General features: G+C 41.6%; 1 protein-coding gene across 3 annotated transcripts in view; it reads right to left on the reverse strand.

Moving 5' to 3' along the window:
* The window catches only part of CRACD (capping protein inhibiting regulator of actin dynamics), a 119,593-nt gene that overhangs the window by 79,828 nt on the left and 12,082 nt on the right, over positions 1–27,683 (reverse strand). For all 3 annotated transcript variants that reach the window (XM_081019783.1, XM_081019784.1, XM_081019785.1), the window contains one exon: positions 1,240–1,346. The gene's annotated coding sequence lies outside the window, so the exon portion shown is untranslated. The remainder of the gene's footprint in view (positions 1–1,239; positions 1,347–27,683) is intronic.

Here is a 27,683-nt window from a genome sequence, read left to right on the forward strand (position 1 = left end):
TGCAAAATGTGTTGCTTATATTTCTAAAACTTTACTTGCAGTGCAAAGCCCACAGAGTTCAACAGCACACACACACACACACACACACACACACACACCCCTAACAGAGTTTAGGACTGCACCTTTGTACTATCTGTAGGGAACATGCATCCTCCAATGTCACAGGCCATAATAGTGCCTTCAAGTTAGGAATTCAGTTTGTGAGAGGAAGAGCAGTATAGATCAAATGTATCACTTCTCACAGTCCCTGCATGAGAACACTGAAATGGTACAGTCCCTGTGTAAGAGCTAAGCCACCTCAACTACACATATCTAACCAACACTACCATTTAAACCTCCCTCTGCTTCTTTACACCCTCTTTTTATCTGTTAAGAAGCAATTCCCTTGTCATACAACAAATTTCATTCCCCACCCCCTTTCCAGTTCTCCAGCCACAGTAATAGTTGTGAGCTTACTCTCTCTAAATCACGTTTAACTAGCCACAAAATTAGCTGAAGTAATCTCCCTTTCCACTACCATATATACGCTGGCTCTTTCATCAGCCCTGAAAGTTTATCTGCTTTAGTATAGAGTACCTAAAAAAAGGTAAAAGACCCCTGACAGTTAAGTTCAGTCGCAGACGACTCTGGGGTTGCAGCGCTCATCTTGCTTTATAGGCCGAGGGAGCTGGCGTTTGTCCGCAGACAATTTTTCCGGGCCATGTGGCCAGCATGACTAAGCTGCTTCTGGTGCAACAGAACACTGAAACCAGAGCAGCGCATGGAAACGCCATTTACCTTCCTGCCAGAACAGTACCTATTTATCTACTTGCACTTTTTGGCATGCTTTCGAACTGCTAGGTTGGCAGGAGCTGGGACTGAGCAATGGGAGCTCACCCCATCGCATGGATTCGAACCACCAACCTTCTGATCAGCAAGCCCAAGAGGCTCAGTGGTTTAGACCACAGGGCCACCCGCATCCCATAGAGTACCTACCTGGAGTTAAACAAGTAGCATTGCCTTTTTGTTTATCACTGCCCAGCAATTTCAGCCTGCAGCCAGGTTTGTAGTGTCTGTAGCTACAGCTTTCACTGCTCTCCACAGCAAGGTTTGAGCCCTTTTTGGTAAATATACACAAAGTGCATGTTTACTGGATTCTTCATACAGCACCGTCAGGAACTACCCAAATATTCTATTATTCATAGAATAATAATAATAGCTTAGCTGTCAAAATATCTTTATTTACAATGTATTCCTTACCTTCCCAAAGTTTAATCTTCTTATATACGGGTCTACTCAGGCTTTCCCAAAGTATCAAAACTTTTCATGCACTTCTTCAGTATGCCAATTAATGCTCTTCTTTCCAGCTGTTTAGGAGAAAAATGCGATAGTGTTTTAGTTTAGGAAGACAGTTCTCTCAGCTGTGTACATACTATTATATTTATATTTACATTGCTAATGTTAAAACACAATCCATAAGCCATCTCATCATCTAACATGATCAAACAAGCCATGACTTGTTTCTCCAAAGCATGACTTGTCTGCCATAATGACAAACCACAGTGACAAACCAACCAGAAAACAAACTCTGGTTAATTTGCTGGACTAGGTTCAGGTGTTCAAAAAACAAACCACAGTTTAACTAATCAAACCATAGTTTAGCATAGTATGTGAGCCAGGTCAATGGAGATTTAATTCAGCAAAATACAACCTTGCTAAACAGATCATGGCCTCCCCAAAGAATTATGAGAATTATAGTTTGGTGAGAGTATTTAAGAATTTAATTACAAATTCCTAGACTTCTCATAGGAACACAGAAAGCTGCCTCATACTGAGTCAAGACGATTGGTCCACCTAGGTCAACGTTCTTTACATTGATCAGAGGTAGCTCTCTTGAGGTTTCATACAGGGGACATTTCCAGTCCTACCTAGAGAAGGCAGAGATTGGACCTTCTGCATGCAAAGAAGTCCTCTACCTCTGAGCTACAACCCTTCTGCAAACTCCAATGAACTAAGCTGTCAAGGTTCCTTAAAGCAAGGGGACTATTGTTCTAACTACTGGAGTACATTGTGTAAATATGCCTGAAGTGCTGGCTTCTATATGACACACAGACAGCAGCAATAGTTTTTAGTACAAATTAAACAGCCACTAAATGTGAAGGCTGAAAACTCAAACCTCAGCCTACCATGTTGGGACAATGTCCCTGTTTCCCAGTGTCTCTTTCCCTGACACCGATCGCAATAGCGCTATTCTAACTTTTCTGGCGGAGGTGTCAAGAGTACAGCACTCTGGCAACAAAGAACCTGTTGTAACTGAGAGACGATGATTCAATTATTTCTCATGCTTCCCTCTAGAGGTAGTGACCCTTTTGGAGCCTGTCATCACAGGCTATCACATTTCTTTCTATTCTGTTAACCCTGAAGCTTAAACGGCTTCTAGTTAGCCAGTTGCCAACCAAAGACACCGGAGCCTCATCCAATTCTGGGTGGTTGGGAGTTTCTCTAAATCATTAGGCTATTTCCACATGACTTGGGGCCAAGTACAAGATACATAAGTTACATGTCTACATAGTTTTTAGGACTATTTAAGCCATGCCTCTTTCTTCACAAAAACCAGTTGCCAAGTTCCCCCGATCCGCATCAGGACTGCTGTACCAGGGGGAGGCTTTCAACCCTTCCCTCTGTGCTCTTTTTCCACCCAAAATGGTCCCTGTTATATACTGAGCTAAATCCTAGAACAATAGGATCCAGAATGCAGCAGTCTGATTGGCCTGCAGGAGCAGCCAATCAGGTTTCTGGAGGAGGTGAATCCACAACCTGATTGGCCTACAGGAGCAGCCCAGAATTAGCCAATCACGCGGGGCCCATTGTGTAAATAATGTATATATAGCTAGACGTTTTGGGGGAAGTTTCATTAATTGCTACTATGAGCTGAATAAAGAGCATGACATTCACGCTCGACTCTGAATATATTTCAGTTCCTGAAGGCAGCTGCAGCAAACAGCAACTTGTGGGAGATGTTCAGCAGCGAAACAACACAAGAGAAAACTTAACCCACCATGCTGTGTTTCCCTTTCAGATTGTACCCCTCACCAACTGCTTTGTCTTTGGAACATGACCTGCCCAGTCCTCATGCAGACTATTTAAATTCCCCACCAATGTAAAATGCAGTTTGGCTCTTAGAAAGCTGGCATCTCTATTTGCGTGGTCCGAGACACCTTGTAAATATCTGAAAATGAAGCTGGTTGGTCACTGTGAGAACAGGGTGCTGACCTAGCTAGACCTTTGGCCTGAAGCAGCAGGTCTCTTCCTATCTTCTAAGGAGGCCATGAAGTGCACCTCAGCACAGTAAAAGCCCTTCCGCATCAGTCAAAAAAAGTTGGGGAACTTGTCCAGAATATCCCAATTACTAGAAGAGCCCGAAAGGGAAACATTTCCCTTAGCTATACAGTCAGGACTCAGGACATTAGTTTTACCTCATAAAAAGGAGAAGCAAGCAAAACAAAACAAAAAGTGTACAGGGGATTGAAATGTTGGGCCGTGGAAGTTCTGTTGCCACTTCACACACTTGAATTAACATGGTGTGGGGAGGGAATTCCCTATAGCATGCCAGGAAAGTGCTTCATCTGGAGAACGCAAGCTTTATTTATTAAAGTGTGTGTGTGTGTGTCTGTGTGTGTGTGTGTTATATATATACCAGCTAAAAAGATCCCTTGATGTTTCATAAACCTGAACTGCCTCTGCAGTTAGAGAGAGTGGGGACCTTGTAAATTAATCACTCCTGACTAGCGCCAGTGAGGCTTCTTTCCTTAACAGGTAAGAAACAAAAGCTCTTCACACATTTAATTGTTTCTACTTCCTCCTGCGGTGAAAAGTGGTCCACTGACATGTGGTTATCACATCAGCAAAAAGGACTCAAAGGCAACACTGCAATATACGCTCCCAGAAGGGTAAAAACTAAGTGGGCCAATATATAGGGTATACAGAGGTCTCACGATTAGCTATTACTAGTTCAGGAGACAAAGCAGCATGCAACTAGGGGCCCTTGCAAGCCCCCCCCCCCGACACTATGCTTTAATGTTAAATAAATAAATCAATCTAGTCCTGCTAGTGTTATGTACTGAAGTTCTCACCCTGGGCCAGCAGGGGGATACTGTAGATAGTTTTCACTCAGGTCCACATATGCAAATAAGGGATTGAAAGTGACGTTCAGTGATTGTATAGTTACAGAAAATGGTTACTGTTGCGTTCTAGTGGAGCTCTATATAAGCAGGCTGGCTGAACCCTTCAGTTCAGTTCTGTTCTGGCCTGTGAATAAACAAGAGCTGTCTGAAGAATCGCTGTGTCATCTGATATGTTCACCCACAACTTAACAAAATCATATACCCAGAGGTATTCTTTTCTTTTCTTTTTTAGTTTAATGGGAATTGCACCCAGGTAGGTACAAGACTGCAAACCTGGCTTTAGTTTTGTGGTACTTTATTTATTGTGTTCCTTTCTGGGGGAAGTGAGGCACCATTTAGGAACTTCACCGGCGGCACCTTAAAGTGGCCTTGACTGATGTTTAGAAATATTTACATGCAGATTACTTCAAACACCGACTCCAATACTAAGGTTTAGCAGTTCAACAGGAACATTTCACAAAGACTGTTCATGTTGTGGTAAGCTGATATTTAATTTGTATTTGGAGTCTCAAAAGAGAGTGGTTGCAGTTCCAGAATAGCCTACAAGACTCTCACTCAGGCATGCGAAATAACCCCGTGAGGAAAGTGAATAGGATAAAGGAGCAAAGCTTAACAAAATCCAATACAGCCCAGACCTAAATACGTAGTGTGAATGCAACTTCATTGAAATGAATAGGGATTGCTTCCTTTTGCATTTAGGAAAGAGGTATGTGACCTCCCTTTGCCAAAATTGTGTTGCTGTGAGGTTGCTTATGTACACCAAGCCTAAACTTGATCAAAAATTAGCTAAATGGAGTGGTGAATCAAGGGAACTTTACTCAATATGGAAAAGAGGTATTTACAGAATATCCACTAGTTTTGTTTTATAAGTTTTCGTTTTATAAGAGAGTGGGAGGGAATAGGGTAGAGGCAACGTTACAATTGGCACACACAGGCTTTTTTTTATTTCAAAAACAAAATATAAAAATTAAAAGGTGTATACTTAATCACTATTCATATTATCTCACTTTCTTCTGTCTCATTACTGCCCAAATGACTGGAAACATAGGTAAAATAGAGATATGGTGGTATGTACCACAAAAAATTATTGATTTATCTTATAACCTTCAACTCACTTAAAAAACACAAACTGTTTCCAGTCATAGGTGACAACACCTGACTCTGAGTCCCCTTAGCCCACCTGCCTGGTAGATCAAACACAGCTTCTCATGTTGACATTCCGGCATTCCATATTGGCAGCAAATAATTTGTAACATTTCTATAGTACCTGTTGTAAATCAGTTTTACAAAGGAGTTCTGTGGGCCTTATGAAGTAGTAATTCAACATAAATCATTAAAGAGAGCCAAGCAAATGGCCTATTCTTTCCTTTTATAACCAGAGGAGCATGACAGAAATACTCTCCGCACTGAGTAACTGGAAGAAAAAACCTTTTGGTAGGTAGTGCTCTAAACCACTGGTCCGTGGCAGGCACACATTCATCCTTGTGTTATAGCAGATGGAAGATGCTTTGCAGCATATTCCTAATTTCAGTCTTGTCAGCCCATGATCCATTACAGCACAGAGTTGCTAAAGTCTTCTACTGTGTTGCGGAGTCTCTCTCTCTCTCTCTCTCTCTCTCTCTCTCTCTCTCTCTCTCCAGAGAACAAACTGTGATCCGTAGCACAGCAATTAAACATGCCGTTTGCCTGATCTGACCTTCACAAAGTATTGCAATAAAGTCATTCACCCAGGGACAATAATTTGATTAAGCTGATGGAGTAACAGATTCATCACTACCACTGGAGGAAAGGTGAATGAGTATATGATCACATAGTCGGGCTTACAGGACAGTTGTGCAAAGTTTTCGGATCAATTGCTGATGGAGGTTGCTCTGCAGTAATGCTACATACTTATCCTAAAATAGTTATTGTATTTTATTTACACACACACAGAGAGAGAGAGAGCTCTATCCTACAGATTAAAGAATCTGTTTTGTTTCAGTTTATATAGATAAATCAAAAGTGTGGAACAAAGACTAAACAGGGTCAGGGGAAAATCCAAAGAGTTTGGACTCACAGAAGAAGCTTCCACTTGACTAAAGTAATTTTTGCTATTCTTTCTTTGAACATTACGAGCAAACGGCGTACAAGATAAAACACTGCTTTTTTACCTTCCCGTAATTTCCAAAGAAGTTTGCCATGTGATAAAGATGACAGCTACTCAACAAAACCAACTCTAACCCCACCCCAAGCTTCATTAGTTCTTTGGCCAGTGAATGGGGATAGTGACACAAGGAGAAAAAGATTGTAACACGGAGACATCTAGAGAAGGAATTCTCCAACCCTCATTTTTCTACATGGATACCACTACTTTGGAGAAAAAGGCCTAATTGACACATCTATGTAGTACTCTGGTAGGAAAACAGTCATGAGTTGAAACAACGGTAAAACTTATTATGAAGTATGATCCAACCACTGTTAAGCATCTTTGCATTTCCAAGAAGAGAGATTTCAAGTGCGCACTTACTGCTTAACTTGGTTAGATCATTTCTCTTGCGTGTTTTGTCATCCACAGTCTATGTGTGTTGAATCAACAGGCACTGAGGTCAGTGGTAACTATGAAAGCTTGTATTGTACGTAAACAGAAGTTGGGCAGGACTTCAAAATGACTGATGGATTGCAACTGGCAAGCTAGTTACAGCACCTTGATAGATGTTCCTGCTTGCCTGGCAACAACACACATCATTTTTTTTTAACACCAAAGATGTTTGTATTTTCCCAGACTTTTAAATATATGAATGAATGTTTCGTATGCTATTTATATGTTGTATTTTTTTTTTTTATCTTGTTTTTGTAAACTATTCTTGAAGGGCTACTTTAAGGCACTATAGATAATAATAAAAAATCCACACCACTTTGAAAACCTTTGGAAGTATCCTAGGTACCTTACCCTATAATTCAACTGGAAAAACAAACAAAAATCATCATTCATCCTTTTTGCTATTCAGGGTTGTGTCTTTCTTGACCCAATAGATCTGGATGCAGACAGAGCCAAGCAGATGATAAACATCTCTGCCACCCGTAGCTTTTCAATTTGCATATCCGTTTTCCTCATGAACCATCAGTTATTCCAAAGAGAGGGAGGGAGGCAGAAGTAAAAGGCCATTGAATATTTTTTACAGCCTTGTAAAGCAAGCAATTTTTCATTTTAATTATATGAGGAACTCATTAACGCTGTCTACGGCTCAGATGATTTAGTGGGTATGAATTGGATGTGTTTCCGCATGGTCTGAAATCTAAATGTTAACTGGAGAAATGCATGTATTTATTTCTAGACAATTGCTATTCGACAACTCCTGGCCTGCAAAAATCAATATGTCTGGTATTAAAAACAACGCTTACTGGGGTGTTTTCAGGCACAAGCATTAAAAGTTGTTATATAAAACTGATGCAGCCCCCCCCCCCCAAACAGTTCAAGCAACAGACTGGGAAAGATTGGCGAGTTTAGGAGCTGTTTGGGCATAATGTAAGTTGAACAGCAGTTGCAGTATGGTTGTTGCACGTCAAGGCCCTGCACCCCCTCCTCTGATGAATAAAACACGTGGATGCAAGTATTTTAGGTTAATGGGCTAATAAAGGCCACAGCTTTATTGGTTACAGAATGTGAGTGGTATTGGCTTTAGGCATTAGACCCGAACCGACTATATCTGACTCCTGCCTGTCATGCAGGAAGTCTAACAAGGGTTAACCACCAGTAGGGGGAGCCCTGTTGATGTACATCAACTTGGAACTCCCCCCCCCCCAGGATCACCCAACAGGTTGTCCCATGGCCCTAGCCTCTACCCATGCTTCCAAAAGGAACCACGACCCCCGGATCCCTTTAACGCAGCGGTTCTCAACCTGTGGGTCCCCAGATGTTGTTGGACCACAACTCACATCATCTCTGAGCTCTGGCCTTGCTAGCTAGGGGTGATGGGAGTTGTAGTCCAACAACATCTGGGGACCCTCAGGTTGAGAAAGGCTGCTTTAACGGAATACCCTTAAAGAGGAGGGGTAGGTGATGGCCACAACCTCCCCTCCCGTAAACCAAGATTTTCCAGTGCCTAACTGCCAAACCTTACAAAGTTGTGACAATTTGCTACGAGGTAGGCGAAAACCAAGTGGCTGGTGTCAATCTGCCAAGTGGGAAAATTCCTACCAGGCCCCTTCAACGGGCGACCAACCAAAGTCCATAGCAAGGTCAAGGTGACGAACGCAAGGGTAGGAGGGTGGGAGATCCATGGAAGCCGGGAGCAGACAGAAGAGCTCCCGGCAAACCACGCCCCCCAGCCAGCCGGATTGGCTGGTGGTTGTGAAACAGACTGGGAGTCCCCTGTGACGTGGGGGACACGCTGAGGGTGGGAAAGTGTGAGGCATGCATGCAAACCCTGCCCCTTTCTGAAGAGGAGCAGCTCTGTCATTCAATTTGTAAAAAAATGACAGTACCTCTGCTTAGCAGGTTGGAGTCAACCTGCACTCTGGTGGATCATTGGTAGAGTTTGTTAACTGGCTTTAAAGCAGCTATGAGTGTGTATACAAACAGGATGAGAAAACAGATTATTCCACACAGAAAGAATATTAACTGAAGAAAAGAAGGCTCATTTTAATGTTTCAATGTTGTATTTTAATCTTGTTTTTAAGTTGTATTCATTCAACTTGTTTTTATTATTGCTTGTTAGCCGCCCTGAGCCTGGCCTTGGCTGGGGAGGGCGGGGTATAAATAAAATTATTTATTATTATTTATTATTATTGTTATTTCTTGGAAATAATTGTGGCTTTTATGCCCTGCCGTTTTCAACACCCTGCAGGAGGATTCCATCCAGTGTGGCTATGCACTTTCTGCCTACCATTGTGTATTTTTATACAGGCACATGCATTCTTTTGACAGGAAAAAAGCAAGCCGACCAAGGAATGCCTGAAGTACGAAGAACAGCCCTATGCAGATGATTAACATCTGGGTACAACACATAGGAGGAGTGAGAGCATAACTTGCTTACCGGGAGGCAAGACCTGTTTTGCTCAGGTGTTTTTACTTCTGGGTAACGTTTAGTATTGGGAACTGCAAAAATACTTTTTGTGACCAGAGAAAACCTAACCTGAAAAATAAACAATAAACGAATATACACCGAGACGGAAAAGCTAACTGAAATTAAATAGGAAGCTCATCAGATGAAGAAATTTTCCATTGTAATCTAACTCTAGCCCACACAACGTAACCTAGATTTCGACTGACTATTCCCACCCCAATAAGTGCAGTGTTCAGAATATGATTAAAAGAATAACTGAGCAAGAGAAAGTAAACATGACATTTTAGTGCCTGGCATCTACCAGGTAGAAGTGAAGTTTTAATATTAAAGTGAATTCCCCTGAGCAGATGAAAAAAATTATTGCATTCTGCATACATTTCTTTATCTATCACTGCTACTGTTTGCATTAAGAACCGACGGTGTGCTGTGCATCACTGGTTTATATGGATCAAAATTAAGTGCTTGCAGCATCTCATACAGTTGTAGAAAGAATAAAGATCTCTTTAGTGCACTCTGGTTACAACACATAATTTCGTTTTGGACAGCACGCTATTGATTTCTATTTTTATCCAATGCAATGAACCTCTATTTGAAGGCTGCCAAATTTATCAACAACTGATCTGCAACACAACAGAAATAGAATCATCACTGCCTTGGAGAGTGGCAGCCTGGATCATCATCCTGTACACAGTTTGTCTGATAAAACCCATTAGTTGCCGTTTAAGACACAAGTGCATAACCTGTGGCTTGTACATAGTCCTTAGCCATTCTAGGTGTGGCCTACCCAGCCCTGAGATGTCCTACTCACCTTTGCCCAGCGGAGCAGCACAGAGACAGCCATTTGGAATGCAACAACAACAACATTACTATTTGTACCCTGCCTGTCTCACTGGGTTGCCCCAGCCACTCTGGGTGGCTTCCAAGAGAATATAAAAACACTTTCCATCTGTGTTCCAGATCACAAGCAATTAATTCTCAGGATCAGCTATGTAACTGATTATTTCAAAGTATTAAAAGTATCAACAAGCTTTTTAAAAATGTGTTGGTTCTTGCAATTTTATCCCAAATGCATCCAATATTGGGTACTGAAAACTTGCAATGAATTTTCCACTATTCCTGAAATCACTTTGGTCCACCCATGAAATCCTGAAATGGTGCTTGTCAATTCCAAATGTCACAGTGCAGAGCAGTCAAGGAAGACAGTTTAATAACATACAACAAAACATAAAATCTACCCCTTTTGATGAGCAGATCTTCAACGTTTATATTTTCCAGACCATCACAACAGGGAAGTGGGGAGGGAAGCAATTGTTGAAATGTCTAAGGGTGTTCCTATTTTCCTGAAAAACTATCTTCATTTTTGTTAGTGAAGTCATCTCATTCTGTTGAATCTTAATAGACATTAAAAATATATATATTCTGGCAACATCAAATTCTGTCCCTTCTCAATGGGGCATTAATTTATGCAGCCAGTTGATTTTGGACATGTCTTCCTTCAAGTGAAAATAGAACTGGGACACCCAGATGGGAATTCCACTGTCAGTTGCACATGCCTACAGCAAAAATTGTTGTTATGTTCTGATCTCCAAGGAACTCCAGTGAAAACGTTGCTGAATGTTTTGTTTATTGCTTACTACCCTAAAGGGAGGACCAATAGTCTAGGGCAGAGCTACCCATTAGATGTAGCTCTGATTCGTGTGTGTGTGTGTGTGTGTGTGTGTGTGTAGAATTGATATTCTGGCAGGAAAACATTCTCAAGTAGCATTTAAAAACCCAATATTCTTTGTGTGTGTGTGTGTGTACGTATATGCATGGTACAAAATGGCCATTGCTATCTTGATCCACAAGCTCAGAAAAACTGGCAGAGCTAAAGGTTATGAGAGAAAAAATGGAGTGCCTAACTTCAAGTTTCCCTTGTAACTACAGTGGTACCTCAGGTTAAGAACTTAATTCGTTCTGGAGGTCCGTTTTTAACCTGAAACTGTTCTCAACCTGAAGCACCACTTTAGCTAATGGGGCCTGCCGCTGCCACCGCACCACCGGAGCACGATTTCTGTTCTCATCCTGAAGCAAAGTTCTTAACCCAAGGTAATATTTCTGGGTTAGCGGAGTCTGTAACCTGAAGCGTCTGTAACCTGAGGTACCACTGTATAATGCAAAGCCAGATGTAACTTTCTCTGCTTAATGATGAGCAGGTAACAATAAACAGTGTTACTAAGGAACTAGTGTGCAGAGAAGTAGAGTTCTATGCTTCTTCAGTGTCTTCCCCTTCTGACCTGCTGCGCCTCTTGGGCCTTACAGCTGGTCCAGCAGGTGAAGAAGGCTCACTCTTTGGCTCAAACTTGACAAGGAGTACCCAGTGCTGCCTGGGAATTTGTAGAAACCAAAAAACGCTGTGATCTTTAAGTGGATAGTGCAATTTGTGAGTCTCGACCTGTCACGCCCCAAACTGGGCAAAGCCATGCCAAAGTAACATTTTGGTCCAACATGTTGATTCAAAATTGCACTTTGACAGAGACCTTCATCCCACCTTGGGAAGCATCGTGCCGAGTTTGACAACAATATCTCAAGACGCAGCAAAACTTATGCCAGAAAATAGACAAAGTAATACCAAAGTGATGTTTGGGTGCACCATATGGATTCAAAAAAGCAACCGACATCCAAACAGTGGCAGAGTCTGCTGCCCTTGCCTTGGGAGCACTCATGCCAATTCCTATAATGCAGGAACCTTTTGTCCAATGTGGGTCTCATGTTCTAGAGGCAGCCAAACTACAGAGAATAGACAGACAGGTGTATGAACAAAACCCTTTCTAACATATATGACTGAGTACAACAGGTTTTCTCTCCTTTCTTTTCCTTCTTGATCTGGTTTCTAGCTTAAGGTGTGCTTAAAGATATAGCCAGATCCTTGCAGCAGGTGCACTGCTTAATTGCTTCCTCCTCTGCTGATTCTCCATCACAAAGTTCCCTGTATAGTTTTCAAGGTTTTTATTCCTCTCTATGCTCCAAAACCCAAAGCAATGGTCTGTGGAAGAATCAGCAGAATTGGCAGGGGTTAAACACTCATCACAGTAATCCAAGTTTATGCACCAACTACTGGTGCTGAAGAAACTGAAAGTGACCAATTCTATGAAGACTTACAAGACCTTATAGAAGTGACACCAAAGAAGGATGTTCTTCTCATTATAGGGGATTGGAATGCTAAAGTAGGGAATCAAGAGATAAAAGGAACAACTGGCAAGTTTGGCCTTGGAGATCAAAACGAAGCAGGGCAAAGGCTAATAGAGTTCTGTCAAGAGAACAAGCTGGTCATCACAAACACGCTTTTCCAACAACACAAGAGACGACTCTACACATGGACATCACCAGATGGGCAACATCGAAATCAGATTGATTATATTCTCTGCAGCCAAAGATGGAGAAGCTCTATACAGTCAGCAAAAACAAGACCTGGAGCTGACTGTGGCTCAGATCATCAGCTTCTTATAGCAAAATTCAAGCTTAAACTGAAGAAAGTAGGAAAAACCACTGGGCCGGTAAGATACAATCTAAGTCAAATCCCTTATGAATACACAGTGGAAGTGAGGAACAGGTTTAAGGATTTAGATTTGGTGGACAGAGTGCCTGAAGAACTATGGGTGGAGGCTCGCAGCATTATACAGGAGGCAGCAACGAAAACCATCCCGATGAAAAAGAAATGCAAGAAAGCAAAGTGGCTGTCCAACGAGGCCTTACAAATAGCGGGGGAAAGAAGGCAAGCAAAATGCGAGGGAGATAGTGAAAGATACAGGAAATTGAATGCAGATTTCCAAAAAATAGCAAGGAGAGACAAGAAAGCCTTCTTAAACGAGCAATGCAAAGAAATAGAGGAAAACAACAAAATGGGAAGAACCAGAGATCTGTTCAAGAAAATCGGAGATATGAAAGGAACATTTCATACAAAGATTACCGTAATAAAGGACAAAAGTGGTAAGGACCTAACAGAAGCAGAAGACATCAAGAAGAAGTGGCAAGAATACACAGAGGAACTATACCAGAAAGACATGTACACCCCAGGTAGTGTGGTTGCTGACCTTGAGCCAGACATCCTGGAGAGTGAAGTCAAATGGGCCTTAGAAAGCACTGCAAATAACAAGGCCAGTGGAAGTGATGGTATTCCAGCTGAACTATTTAAAATTTTAAAAGATGATGCTGTTAAGGTTACTACACTCAATATGCCAGCAAGTTTGGAAAACTCAGCAGTGGCCAGAGGATTGGAGGAGATCAGTCTACATCCCAATCCCAAAGAAGGGCAGTGCCAACAATTGCACTCATTTCACACGCTAGCAAGGTTATGCTTAAAATTCTACAAGGAAGGCTCAAGCAGTATGTGGACCGAGAACTCCCAGAAGTGCAAGCTGGATTTAGAAGAGGCAGAGGAACCAGAGACCAAATTGCAAACATGCACTGGATTATGGAGAAAGCTAGAGAGTTCCAGAAAGACATCTACTTCTGCTTCATTGACTATGCAAAAGCCTTTGACCGTGTCGACCACAGCAAACTATGGCAAGTTCTTAAAGAAATGGGAGTGCCTGATCACCTCATCTGTCTCCTGAGAAATCTCTATGTGTGACAAGAAGCTACAGTTAGAACTGGATATGGAACAACTGATTGGTTCAAAATTGGGAAAGGAGTACGACAAGGCTGTATATTGTCTCCCTGCTTATTTAACTTATATGCAGAATTCATCATGCGAAAGGCTGGGCTGGATGAATCCGAAGCCGGAATTAAGATAGCTGGAAGAAATATCAACAACCTCAGATATGCAGATGATATAGCCGGAAGAAATATCAACAACCTCAGATATGCAGATGATACAACCTTGATGGCAGAAAGTGAGGAGGAATTAAAGAACCTTTTATTGAGGGTGAAAGAGGAGAGCACAAAATATGGTCTGAAGCTCAACATCAAAAAAACGAAGATCACGGCCACTGGTCCCATCACCTCCTGGCAAATAGAAGGGGAAGAAATGGAGGCAGTAAGAGATTTTACTTTCTTGGGCTCCATGATCACTGCAGATGGTGACAGCAGTCACAAAATTAAAAGACGCCTGCTTCTTGGGAGAAAAGCAATGACAAACCTAGACAGCATCCTAAAAAGTAGAGACATCACCTTGCCAACAAAGGTCCATATAGTAAAAGCTATGGTTTTCCCATTAGTGATGTATGGAAGTGAGAGCTGGACCATAAAGAAGGCTGATCGCTGAAGAATTGATGCTTTTGAATTATGGTGCTGGAGGAGACTCTTGAGAGTCCCATGGACTGCAAGAAGATCAAACCTATCCATTCTTAAGGAAATCAGCCCTGAGTGCTCACTGGAAGGACAGATCGTGAAGTTGAGGCTCCAGTACTTTGGTCACCTCATGAGAAGAGAAGACTCCCTGGAAAAGACCCTGATGTTGGGAAAGATGGAGGGCACAAGGAGAAGGGGACGACAGAGGATGAGATGGTTGGATGGTATTCTCGAAGCTACCAGCATGAGTCTGTTCAAACTGCGGGAGGCAGTGGAGGACAGAAGTGCCTGGCGTGCTCTGGTCCATGGGGTCACGAAGAGTCGGACACGACTAAACGACTAAACAACAACAAAACACTCCTTTCTCCTGCCAACCAGGCAACCTGTGTGTTTCCTACCTTATGTTAACTTTTTTCTTTTCATTTAGTAGATTTGGGAACACATGGTTGCTAAGATAACATTTCAACCTGTCACACAAAGATTTAAACTAATTTAGGGCTATTGACTTCAATACAATGTCGTACTTCAGTCTGTGGATTGCAGATTAGGTTGTAAGAGAGAGATCTCTCTTCTTGCAGTCTAAAGGTTGCTGCTTAAAAAAAAAAAAAAGATTCATGAGTATTCTGTGCTCTTGTTAAGGCCACCCACCTATTTTATATGCTTCACCCATGCTTGGGAGTAAGGTGTTCTGCATGCGTTTCCCATGAGAACTTGGTGTTAAACTGGAATCCACTATGAACATTACTACAGGTGTGCATAAAGATCGGTACATTATTTATTAAATTCAAACCAGGTGAATTATAAACAAAGTCCATTTTCCTAGAACACCCAGTGACTACAGCTGTTACTTATGAATCACTATTTGCAAGTTATCAGATCGTACCTGTCAGCACTTGTCAAATACTTTTCCTGACAGCAGAAATCAAGACTGTGTCATAAGAAAAAAATTCATTACAAGGTGAAGTGCCAATCCTATGGATTCATTGTGGGGGTGGCGGTTTAATAAAGACTGGTTCTGTTCTTAGTTGGTCCAAACATTGAGAAAATGGTGGTGAAGTGAGAGAAGTCTGGGGCAGCAAATCCATTTTTTGGGCGGGCAATTTTTACTGGACCTTAGACAGGCTTTGCATGTGCTATGCAGCCATGCCTTTGCTGCTGTGGATATGGCACCACTGTAAATCAGTTTTAATGTATTGTAAAAATTGGGTTTTAATGTAATTGTGTTTTGATATTCGTTGCATGATGCCCTGCCGTATATTTCTTAAATGGAGGGCAGTATATAAATGAGTTAAATAAATAATAGCAATTAATGTAAAGCACATAAAAATAATGTGGTATTGAGTAGAGTTCTGCTTCCCAGGAATCTCAGCTTTCACTTTTTGAAGGACAAGTTACCTCAGGGTTCCTACATGCCATAGCTATTGTTTTCCCTACATTACCCCAACATACGATATCTGAATCAGGAATTCAGAATTGGTTTGATCCAGCTACATACTCTGACCAATGCACTTTTGTTCTGTGAAGCTTGTGTCATTTCAATGTGTGTGTATATTTTCTCCCACATAATTCTGAATTTAGAAAATTATAATGGTGGCTTCTTACAGATTAAAAATAGCCTTTTAGCCAATAATAGTACAAATCAAACTTCGTTGTAAGATGATACATATCAAAGACTGCCAACCAAAGATTGCATCTTTGCTTAGGTCTTTTCAAAGTTCATTTTGGATGACAGAATTGCAGTATGTTATTGAAGTGTACGTCCTTTCTTAAATGAACTTTTTTAAAAAAACAAAAAACCCTGCAGTGAAGACTTCAGTGAATGTTTGCAACAAGAAGGCAGCATTAGTTTCCCTATCTCCCATGAGACTGGGTGAAAATCCTAACAATGGAGTGGTACCCATGTGCTGAGTCAGGCAGTTAGCTCCTGCTTTGTATCACATACAGACCAACAGCATCTCTTTCATCCCCTGTGGAATGATGCAAAGGGCTGAACGAACCAGTGCATCTTCACTGTCACATCTGAGTGCCTATGGAAAGGACTACCGATGAGGGAATGTACACAAATACCTCAGGGTAGCACATGAAAATGAGCGCTCACACCGTCCTTTGTGGGCACCCTTTGCGGGACCGCGCACAGCACCTCTGGCCACGTGGGACCCACCAGCTGGTTGGGCTGGCCCGCCTCCCTGTGCTAGTCATTGGGGATTCCCGCCAAACCCCAGTTAACCTATCAGCCCCTTTGGGAGGCGTGGCCAGTTGCATAAATAGGAGGCGGAGCCGGTAGCAAATCAGGGTAGCACATGAAAATGCTGAGGGAGATTGGTTGAAGGAAAATGACTAGGGATATCTTGTAGCAAGTCTTTCCCCCCCTATGAAGGACTAAATGGGTTTTCTTGCGCCCCAACAAAACAAAACAAGGCTGCAGTCACATGCTTTCCTCGGAGGAAACCCAAATGAACTCAGTGACACATACTTCTGAGTAGACCTGCACAGGATCATGGAAATCTAAAAGTTTGGAACAGATTTGGAGAAGCATTGTGGCCAGGCTTGAGCCTTCTCAAAATGCAGGCAACTCCAGAAAATACATAAATGATAAATGCTGTACCTAAAAACAAAAAAGGCTATGTACACATGAGCAGCTTGAATTGCAGTGAGGTAATTCCCCACCACCACCAAATGTCCCATCTGCCTTCACTGAAGTTGCAGTGGGTAATTGAATTAAATTGCCAGTCCACTGTGCTGTAGTGAAAAACTCAACAGATATAGAGGTGGGAAAAGCTGCAGCAAAGGGCAGTCAAAGTGATCAGGGTGTTGTAACACTTTCCCTAGGAGAAAAAGGCTAAAACGCATTTGACTTTTTTAGTTGGGTATGAGGACATGAGTAAGTTAAGGACATGAACAAGGTTATAGAATTATGCACCTTGCACAGAAACAAAGAACTTGTTTCACATAATAACCACCACTCTGGACACACAGTGAAGTTAATGGCCTGTAGATTTAGGACAGAAAACACTTCTTCACACAACGCATAAGTAATTTACAAAATTTAGTTTATAGATTTTAATTTATTTATAGTTTATAGTTTTAGTTTATTTAGTTTAGTTTATAGTTTTTAGTTTCAAAAGAGAATTAGGACAAATTAATGGAGAAAGCTAAAACCAGCACACATTTTCTGAGGCAATATGCTATTCAATGCCAGTTTCTGGGGCCAATCATGGATATTCTGTGTTCTCCTGCCTTGCACTAGCTGTCTGCCAGTTTGAACTTATATTTCTGATGAGGCTAAAATGGGATAACCCCTCCCCAATGTATGCCATACTGAAGGGCAGGATACAAATGGGGGCAAATAAAGAGCTCTAGGCAGGAACCAGGTTTTATAGTTTTGCATAGCAAATGAAAAACAGGAAACGTTCCCACCTCATGGCACTTGGAGCACCATGAAATTACACCATCCCCTGCCCTTTATGCTCCAAAACTTCAGCTTGCAAAAACAATGTTAGGACGTGACTGCATGGCAGAGCTTTGTAATATTATAGAAAAGAAAGGTCAAATAAATGCCAGTGCGCAGAATGACTGGGGGTGGAGAGAGGATTTCGAAACAGGCTAGAAAAGCAAAATGGGAAGCTGAGACCGTTGTGTACACACATTCAAAACACATTCTGTCTCTCAAAGAAATTCGGGCACTATAGTTTGCCCCATACAGAGTTACAGTTAACAGTGACCTTTAACAAACTACAGGGCCCAGAATTCTTCGGATGAAAGTATGTGTTTTGTATGTGCATTAAAGGTATCATTGTGTACACAACTATGACAACAAATGAAGTGTTGCCCACGGACAAGATTTTGAGGTAAAATGTGTCTCTGGCTAAATACAAATGACCATATATGAAATAGACATTTAGTACAGTGCTGCCACTTGGTAACCTAGAGCTCATTCTGTGATTTCTTCCTTTTGTCTCACAATTTTTAAGCACGGGTCCAGGAGGTTTTGCTATGTCCCATCACTTTCCCTGACAGAAAAGCGGGAATAATTTTTTAAATTTTAGTTATTATTAAAAATCTTTGCCGCCCTTCATTCAAGAATTACATGGTGGTTTACAATATGAAAACATAAAAATACACAACATAGTACCAAACATAAACAATACCACCACCCCAGTCAGGTGTGGTGAATTTTTCAACTTTCAGTTTCCAAGTTCCAAAAAATGAGGGGTATTCTGGGAATTCAGCCCCCGAACTGCATAATGTATAACCGCAAAATATGACTGACAAAACTAGTCCTCCTGCTCTTCAGAGAGCAAAATTTCTGGCCTGCTCCTGGGGCCTTTTCTCAAAGTAGTCAACAACCATGCTAAAGTGAGCTTGTATTCTCCCATAGAATGATGGTGGTAGTAGCCTCCGAGCACTTAGGGAAACAGCTCTTCAATCTGCTCAGTTGTCACATATGAAACAAGTGGTTTTCTTTGATTTGTCTGAAGGCTGGGGACTTGAGCTGCTTTGGAATGATAATTGACTACTATTTCAGTTCTACAAAGAATAGGAAGTGCCATTCACGACAGATAATTAATCATATCACATATCTGCAGGCACACACTCATGCATTTGGAAAAGGGAAGGCAAAATAACTAGTAAATCTGCCTCATGTTAAGTCAGACAATCATTGGTCCAACTAGCCTATCTGTTCTGACAGGCAGCAGCTATCCAAGGTTTGAAGCTGGAGCAATTTCCAGGAACCATACAAGATCTTTTAAACTGGAGATTAGAACTATGCTATGCAAAAGTCCAGCTCAGGTACCTAATATTACTGACTGGACAACTATGTAGATACAGCTAGTAGGCCTGCTTTGGTGACAAAAATCTGACTACCGACACCAGACGATCAATGCAGAAGTGTGACCTTATTCTGTTCTCTAAACCTTGGGAGCCAGACCCATTCTCTTTATAATATGTCCTTATCCTGCAGCAGAATGAAAGTCAATTCATGTGGCTACTTCTGCTCACTTTTCTGTAAACTCTTTCTTGTGGAACCATCATGTTAAGTGGCATGCAGGTCACTTGCCTCAAGCAGAAATGTCAATTTTGCCCACCATAACTAGTCCTTTATGCTTTTGGTCCAGAGGTAGCTAAGCAACTAACGCTCTCAGCCCCGCCATGAAATAAGAACCAACAGGACATTCTCAATGGTAGTTCTGTAAACGTGAAACTCACTTATTGGGAAGATTCGCCAACTCCCTTTCCTCATGGCTTTTTGAGGTTTCCTGGAAAGACCTTCATGTTTTGGAAGGCTTTTTAACCATTTAAATTTATTGGATTCCTATTTTTTTCTTTTATTGCTTGTTATATTTAGTTTAATTGCATTTCTGTAAGTTTAATATTATAAGCCACGTTTTGATTTGAAAAACAGTACTCAAAATTCCTTGCTTTATTACAAAGGAAAGTAATAAGGGCCATCATCCTTGATATCACAGAAAACAATTTTGCGACATGCGTTTTTTTAGGTGTCACAAATGTGTTTTATATGCTTTTAACAAATATAAAAACATAATTTGCCTACCACCCACAGTTTTTGAGTTACAAGCATACTATATTACCACATAGTTTGGCAGCCTTTGTTGCATTGCTCTGTAAGCCATGTTTTTAATGTGTGTTTGTAACTAGCTGCAACATGTCTATACTTGTTTATATTGATGTTGCGAGACACATATGTATGCTGAAATATTCAGGTTTCATCCAGTGCTCTAATACTTAGCAGGTGTGTTGTGTTGCTGTTATCAAGAACCAAAATATTTCATTTGCACCACAGTTCCTCCATATAGTACTTGGATGGTCCTTGTACAGTGGTACCTCGGGTTACAGACACTTCAAGTTACGTGTTTTTGGGTTGCGCACCGCGCTGAACCCGGAAGTACCGGAATGGGTTACCTCTGGGTTTCGGCACTCGCGCATGCGCAGAAACACTAAGTCGCACTTTGCGCATGCGCAGACACAGCACTGCGGCTTGCAAACACTGTGGGTTGTGAACGTGCCTCCCGCACAGATCACATTCGCAACCCGAGGTTCCACTGTACTTCTAGAATGCCACAGTTATTCACCCAGTTAGTTTCTGCTATGTGTTTGGAGAATTAACATTAAATCTCAGAAATCAAGTTTCACTCTACTTGTGCGTAAGGAATACAAATTTTACTTCAGTTTTCAGATCAAGACCATGGGCCCCACATATTTGTTGTAAAACATACATAACCCTGCTGACAGCCTGGCTAAAAGATGAATCTCGCAGAATGCAGTTTGCTGTACTCATGGTCTGGAGAGACCACATCACAGACTGTTATTTCTGCTTGACTCAACTTGAAAGCAGTGATGCTTCACATAGGCAACAAATACCCTTCTGCTCCACTAACTTACGCCATCCATATGAAGGAATCGCATGACAACATGTGATGTCTTCTAGAATGCATTCAGTATAATAGCTATAACAACAATGCTTGGCACATCTGCAGTGATCTGAAAGTAATTGCACTCCTCCTCAGTTTACAACTGGGATATGTGAAATACACAAGATACTATTGTTTTAGTTGTGAGTGGGACAGTCAACCCTGAACTAGTATCAGCATACTTTCAAATTGCTGTGGGACATAAGTAAAATATAAAAGTGAAATACAGATGCAAAACAACATCAGCAAAAATTTAGGTGTGTTCATAATTTAATAAAAACTCCTACTCCCATATATTTTTTGCCTCACTTACTTAATAAATTCTTCAGCTTAACAGAAAACAAAATCTGAAGCCATTTCCAAGTTCAGCACCCTATTTTGTGTAAGACAAACAATATTTCTTGCACGTCACAAAGATTTTGTGAGGGGTTTTTTGTCACACTGTGTTTGATTCTACTTCTTAATACACAAGGCCTCAGAATCAGTGATTTCATTTACCTTTTATGGGCAATATCCTTTGATAGATATATCATCTATGGATTTGACTGACACTAAGCCATAGATGTGGTAGAGTACTCCATACATCAATAATATATTTCTTGGGTCTCTCCCAAACTTACAGTAAATCATCTTTAGCGGATAAGCCCAATTGCTGCTATTATGAGAAAAATCCCTCGCTCTATCCATTGTCTCGACACAGTCATGTTTTTCTTTTTTAAAAAATAAACGTCTATTATGTCCTCTCTGTCATTGTGGCAGCGTCTCTTCTCCCCGTTCAACCTTCAAAAGGTTTTGCTTCCACTCAAAAGAGGGAAGGAAATGTCCTTGTAAAAGAATCAGCCGCTACTATCTGGAGAAGCTGAGCGAAAAGAATGCCCTCGCCCCACCCACAGGAGCAGAGCAGCTGCAGCTGCAAGGATGACAAAGGATAAGTGAGAGTCGGACCTTGAAATCTACCTGAGCACTGGGATGACATCAAATAAGTCTCTTCTTCCCTTTCAGTGCTGAAATTCACACATGGCTCTGCTTTCTCAGAAACGACTTTAGAGTTCAACTATGGTTACCAGGAGTTTCACATGCATACCTTGTTAAGTGACTTACCCTAGTTACATCCAATTATTTCTTAGTCTGTGTACAGATATTTAAAGTATGCCCTCCTCCCTCCTCAACTATCCTAAGAACTATAGTCCACAGCTCACAGAGCTACAATTCCCAGCACTGTTAATAAACTATAATTGCCAGGATTCTTTGCGGGGGGATGTGCTTTAAGGTTGGGTACCCACCATACATTTTAAATACCTTTCTAAGTTCATTATCAAACTGTTTCAGCTGTTCCTAGAAAACAAGCTTTATCATGATGTAAGGAGAACTGAATCGACCGTTGCCCCTAACCAAACAAGATAGACAGCACTGTTTAGAAGACATCTGAAGGCAGCCCTGTTTAGGGAAGTTTTTATGTTTGATGTTTTATCGTGTTTTCAATATTCTGTTGGGAGCCGCCCAGAGTGGCTGGGGAAACCCAGCCAGATGGGCGGAGTATAAATAAATAAATAAATAAATAATTGTTGTTGTCTTCAGTTATCCAGAATATCCTACAAAACAATTACATACAGTGGTACCTCAGGTTAAGTACTTAATTCATTCCGGAGGTCCATACTTAACCTGAAACTGTTCTTAACCTGAAGCACCACTTTAGCTAATGGGGCCTCCTGTTGCTGCCACGCTGCCGGAGCACGATTTCTGTTCTCATCCTGAAGCAAAGTTCTTAACCTCAAGCACTATTTCTGGGTTAGCAGAGTCTGTAACCTGAAGCGTATGTAACTCAAGGTACCACTGTATTTTGAACTTCACTTGCAGCACACACCCCAGAAAGGATGGCAAGCAGTGACTTAGATTAGCCATTTGCAAACTTTCTACCATCATCAAGCACTTCCTTATGTTTAGTCAAAATCACATATTTCCTTGCAATTTGAACCTTTTGCCGGAGCAACAGAAAATAAATTAGCTCCGTTATCTTTTGAGCCCTTCAAATATTTCTGGATGGCTGTCACACAGTTTCTTAATCATCTCTTTGCTAGGCTAAACATACCTGGATAGTTGAGTCCAAAGGGGAGCACTTGGGAACAGGGCCAAGGCCTTTCAGTTCTTTGTAGCTATTTAGGGGCTTCCCAAGTATTTGGCCTTTTGAGGTTTGATGATATCCAGTGCAAATGTCATGATATTTGTTATATTTCATTTGCTTTATCCTTATGTTGACTTTTTAAAATATTTGTATTTTGTTTATCTTTGGTGTCGAAATGCGATCTAACAACTACACAACTTTCCAAAGACATCTGAAGGCAGCCCAGAATTGGAAAGTTTTTAATATTGGATGTTTGCTGTGTTTTTATGATGTTGAAAGCCACCACCCAGTCAGATGGGTGAGGTAATAACAATAATAATTTAATAATAATAAATTACACCAAGAGAACCTCAGTTATGGAGCACAAAAAGTACCATTAATACTCAAATAATCCTCAAAACAAAATACTTTTCAATGACAACTGCTGGAGTAAATGGCTTGGTACAACCTGCTGGTTATCAACCCTGCAGTGTGCATTTGATAACATAGTTTTAGATCCCCTACAGTAAGGGTGGGACACCTTTGTGGCTTGGTTGGGCAGATTTTTATCTCCCTCCACCCCACACACCAACTTTGACAGGTGGGCAGGACTACCTAACTGTCAATCATCTGGCAGTATCATTATGCCAGATGATTTGGCCACCTGTCCAAAGTTGGACCACGGAGATAGTGAACAAGCAAGACTGACCTCCTTTTTTCCCTGCAGGGTTCAGGTGTGTGAGCGCTCTCTATGGGAACTCATGACTTCAGGTGTAGGGCACGTGGGTGTGGCTTTTGAATAACAGCCTCAGTGAACTACAGTTCCCCTGCCCTTGCTCAGCTGGTTAGACATTTTAAGTTTTAGGAATTTCTGTTGTTGCCAAAGCTTATTATTTGACGTTACCATGCCTTCTTGCTGAATCTTACTTCAACCATATGAGACTTTTAAAAATAGTCTAAATAAATATATCAAACTTGAGAAGCATCAAGAACTACAGTAAACAAGAATACTGCTAATTTGCATTACTCGGTTGCATGTTGACAGGATTTGATCACCATCTGCATTGCAATCGCACACTGTTCTCTTCTCTCATCTCTTATATTCATTTTCCCTTTGTCCTTTGGCTCACCCCACTCACTGCACCATTAAAATGTGCTACATAAAATCAACACAGCCTTTAAAAATCCACCCTAGCTGTGAAATGCCATAATCAACCCACGGCCCAGTCCTATGTGTGGGAGACCTGCTACTCTGGAAGCTGATTTTCAAACACATATGATATTCCCTTGTAGTTTCAAATTTTCCAAAAGAGATACTGGTACTGAGGAAAGTTGTTTTTTTCTTTTTCAAAAGAGATACATAACAGTTATTTATACAATCAAAGAATGTTTACATCTCCTCTAAGCAATGGTGGAGAAATGTTAATTACAACCATTAATGTGGGGGCATAGTAAATCTGAGCTTGCCACAAAACGAGAAACTTCATTTCTTGGAGACAATTGTCATAACTCAGCAGAAACATTGTGAAGTATTGTCAAGAGTTATTATAGTACTTTCTAATCTGAATGATCCCCAACTGCCTGTGTGTGTGGTTTATAGTTAGAGTATCTTTTCATCCATTTTTATTTCACCCCCCCCCCAATGGTAAGCCTTCCAGAAATCTGATCAGCACTCTTCAATTGCTCTATTCTTTTTCATGCATTTACTACTACAGTGGTACCTCTGGATGCGAATGGGATCCGTTCCAGAGCCCCGTTCGCATTCTGAGTAGAATGCAACCTGCGATTGCGCGGGTCCCAATTCGTGGCTTCTGCGCAAGACATCATTTTGAGCGTCTGTGCATGCCAAGTGGCGAAACCCGGAAGTAACGAGTTCTGTTACTTCCGGGTCGCCGCGGAGCGTAACCTGAAAACGCTCAACCTGAAGCATATTTATCCCGAGGTATGACTGTATATGAGGTTTCTGGGTGCCAGACTACTGTACAGTGGTGCCTCGCAAGACGAAAAGAATCCGTTCTGGGAGTCTCTTCGTCTAGCAGTTTTTTCGTCTTGCGAAGCAAGCCCATTGACGGATTAGCGGATTAGCGCTATTAGCGGCTTTTAGCGGCTTTTAGCGGCTTATCAGCTTATCGGATAAGCAGATAAGCGGCTTAGCGGCTTAGAAAAAGAGGGGGGAAAGGAAAAAAAACCCGCAGGAACTCGCAAGACATTTTCGTCTTGCGAAGCAAGCCCATAGCAGATTCGTTTTGCGAAGCACCTCCAAAACGGAAAACTCTTTCGTCTAGCGAGTTTTCCGTCTTGCGAGGCATTCGTCTTGCGGGGCACCACTGTAATCCCTAGATTCACCAAGTGTTACAATTTAATCTAGATTTGGTGTGTTAAACTAATCCCTAATCCCTGGATCCAGATTAAGCCAAAATAGCTTTCTGTGTTGAGGTGAGCACCTGCGTGATAGGCCATTAAGAGAACAAAGGCTCAAAAGGCTCCTGTGAAATAGAAAATGGGTGCCCCCCCTCCAACAGATAAAGTCAGAGTAACTTTACTCTGATAATGTAAAACTTCGTGTTACAGACTCCACTAACTCGGAAGTAGTTCCTTGGGTTAAGAACTTTACCTCAGGATGAGAACAGAGGCCCCATTAGTTAAAGTGGTACGTCAGGTTAAGAATGGTTTCAGTTTAAGAACAGACCTCCGGAACAAATTAAGTTCGTAACCAGAGGTACCACTGTAATGTGAGCTGGATGCAAAATGCTGAGGGCTGGAAAGGCAGAGAGTCAGAGCTCAATGTTTGCTTTCCGCTTGAATCCAAGGCTGTGGTTATGGGAGAAGCAAGACCCTTTTGGGGTGTTAATGCTGTGAACCTCTCAATCATAGGCTCAGGTTGTATTTATGGGTAACTAATTGATGCTTTTGAATTATGGTGCTGGAGGAGACTCTTGAGAGTCCCATGGACTGCAAGAAGATCAAACGTATCCATTCTTAAGGAAATCAGTCCTGAGTGCTCACTGGAAGGACAGATCCTGAAGCTGAGGCTCCAATACTTTGGCCACCTCATGAGAAGAGAAGACTCCCTGGAAAAGACCCTGATGTTGGGAAAGATGGAGGGCACAAGGAGAAGAGGACGACAGAGGACGAGATGGTTGGACAGTGTTCTCGAAGCTACCAGCATGAGTTTGACCAAACTGTGGGAGGCAGTGGAAGACAGGAGTGCCTGGCATGCTCTGGTCCATGTGGTCACGAAGAGTCGGACACGACTAAACGACTAAACAACAACAACAAACCATACAACATAAAGGCACCACAGTCTCTGCTGTGCCTCATTCCAAAAGGAAACACCTAGAAACCTTGGAATCTTGCACCATTCAGAGATTGGGGTGGCAGGCAACAATATATATTTAATCAGCACGCCAAGGAAAAACAAATTGCTACAGTGAAATGAAGCAGTCCTTTTACTTGGTGAAAAAGCTGAATGTGCTTTTTTTATCTGCTAGGTTATTATTTATATCGTTTACAAACATAACCCAAAAAAAGGCAGTTTCCTGCTCTGAGGAGCTTACAGTGTACTTTGATGAAGGAGATGGAAGAAAGGAGTGACATTTGGAGTGAAAGTGAGCAAAATGGGCAGACACAAGATCTTCTCATTTGCGAGATAAATATCTACTTCTATTCTAGTAGAAGTATTAACTAAACTGCATTAATCCACTGCCAGAATATAGGGCAACAGTTCCTGTTTGCTGAGGCAGTGATTGTGCAGGAAACATTAAATGGGCTGCTATTTTGCACTATGGGAATACAAAAATTGCCAGGCATGCTACTGACTAGGCAGCCTTTTGACAAGTTGATGGGGGGGGGGGAAAGGGTCATTGGAAAGACATAGTTGCAGAACTGTATCTAAATTTGCCCCCAACGGAGTCGAATTGCCAAATGGTAGCTCCATTTGCAGAGAAAAAACGTGCTTTCTATATAGGAAGGATGTGTTGGGCTCTATATTGCGACATCTCAAATCAAACAATTCTACAGCAATTACTCCCTTGTTTGACAACAATTTCACCTGCGTCAGTTTGAGCCCTCACTAACATCTTTGCAATTATGATATTAATCATAAATATCTTGATGCTGCATCTTAACAGAAATTTAATAGAATTTGTTGTCACAGATAAAAGTATTGGTATACTCTCTTGTACAGTCGTACCTCGGAAGTCTAACGGAATCCATTCCGGAAGTCCATTCAACTTCCAAAACATTCGGAAACCAAAGTGCAGCTTCTGATTGGCTGCAGGACATTCGGCTTCAATAATAATAATAATAATAATAATAATAATAATAATAATAATCGAAAGTCAGAACCATTCGACTCCCAAGATGTTCGGGAGCCAAGGTATGACTGTACTTCACTCTTTAGTCCTAGTGCTCTTCTTAGCTAACACACCTGCTCTTACAAAACAGATGGGGGCAGATGGGGAGTGTGGCAGTGGAACAAGATGCCCAGCACCAGACACATGGAAAACGTAAGGAAGGGTTCAGTGGCTGGAAGTCTCTGCTGGCCAAATTTGAGTTTGCTGCAAATGGGACAGGATAGTAAAGGACCCCTGGACGGTTATGTCCAATCAAAGGCGACTATGGGGTTGCAGTGCTCATCTCGCTTTTCAGGCCGAGAGAGCTGGCGTTTGTC

Source organism: Podarcis pityusensis, assembly GCF_964106645.2.
Source record: "Podarcis pityusensis genome assembly, chromosome: 9".
NCBI lineage: Eukaryota > Metazoa > Chordata > Lepidosauria > Squamata > Lacertidae > Podarcis > Podarcis pityusensis.